Source organism: Nothoprocta perdicaria, unplaced genomic scaffold, assembly GCF_003342845.1.
Source record: "Nothoprocta perdicaria isolate Ctin4 unplaced genomic scaffold, notPer1 scaffold_1302, whole genome shotgun sequence".
In the NCBI taxonomy this organism is placed as follows: Eukaryota; Metazoa; Chordata; class Aves; order Tinamiformes; family Tinamidae; genus Nothoprocta; species Nothoprocta perdicaria.
The window spans coordinates 1-1,294 of record NW_020454431.1 but is presented as its reverse complement, the minus strand read 5'-3'; the positions used below and the strand labels follow the sequence as shown (position 1 = coordinate 1,294).

Here is a 1,294-nt window from a genome sequence, read left to right as displayed (position 1 = left end):
CGCAGCGGCGCTGTCCCCGCAGGCGTCACCGCCATCCGGCCCGAGGAGCTCGAGTTCCCCAACACCATGACGGACATCGACTACGACACCTGGATGCTGAGGTGGGCCCTGGGGGGTCCCCAAGGGGTCCCCAGGGTGGCCCCGAGTGTCCCCGTGTCCCCGAGTGTCCCCATGTCCCCCGAGTGTCCCCGAGTGTCCCCATGTCCTCGTGTCCCCAAGTGTCCCTGTGTCCCCCAGTGTCCCCCAGTGTCCCCTGAGTGTCCCCAAGTGTCCCCGTGTCCCCTGAGTGTCCCCGAGTCCCCCAGTGTCCCCATGTCCCCCAGTGTCCCCAAGTGACCCCGAGTATCCCCAAGTGTCCCCATGTCCCCAAGTGTCCCCCATGTGTCCCCATGTCCCCACGTGTCCCCGTGTCCCCAAGTGTCCCCATGTCCCCGTGTCCCCAAGTGTCCCCACGTGTCCCTGTGTCCCCAAGTGTCCCCGTGTCCCCACGTGTCCCCCAAGTGTCCCCATGTCCCCACGTGTCCCCGTGTCCCCACGTGTCCCCGTGTCCCCAAGTGTCCCCCTGTCCCCAAGTGTCCCCGTGTCCCCACGTGTCCCCATGTCCCCAAGTGTCCCCGTGTCCCCAAGTGTCCCCACGTGTCCCCGTGTCCCCACGTGTCCCCATGTCCCCAAGTGTCCCCCAGTGTCCCCATGTCCCCCAGTGTCCCCATGTCCCCCAGTGTCCCCGTGTCCCCACGTGTCCCCGTGTGGCCCGGTGTCCGCGCAGCGGCACGGCCGTCATGCAGGACGGCAACACCACGCGCAACAACTAGAACGGGGTGCAGGGTCCCGCGTGGGGATGATGCGCACGGTGTCCCCCAAGTGTCCCCGTGTCCCCAAGTGTCCCCATGTCCTCGTGTCCCCACGTGTTCCCGTGTCCCCAAGTGTCCCCCAGTGTCCCCGTGTCCCCACGTGTCCCCCTGTCCCCACGTGTCCCCGTGTCCCCAAGTGTCCCTGTGTCCCCCAGTGTCCCCACGTGTCCCCATGTCCCCATGTGTCCCCATGTCCCCGTGTCCCCACGTGTCCCCGTGTGGCCCGGTGTCCCCGCAGCGGCACGGCCATCATGCAGGACGGCAACACGACGCGCAACAACTACGGCTGCGACCTGGACGCGCTGGGCGCGGGCTCGCGCATCGGCATGATGCGCACGGCGGCGGGCGAGCTGCGCTACTTCATCGACGGCGCCGACCAGGGCGTCGCGTGCGCGGGGCTGCCGCCGGGTGAGCGCGCACCCACGGGTGCTCCGCGGGGCGGG

At 69.2% G+C, this 1,294-nt stretch overlaps 1 long non-coding RNA gene across 1 annotated transcript; it reads left to right on the top strand.

The window, feature by feature from the left end:
• Window positions 1-28: 28 nt before the first annotated feature.
• LOC112942694 lies at window positions 29-1,263 on the top strand. The gene is made up of 2 exons (XR_003248427.1): window positions 29-101; window positions 1,090-1,263. It is a non-coding gene; the product is annotated as an uncharacterized LOC112942694 (long non-coding RNA).
• Window positions 1,264-1,294: the final 31 nt, after the last annotated feature.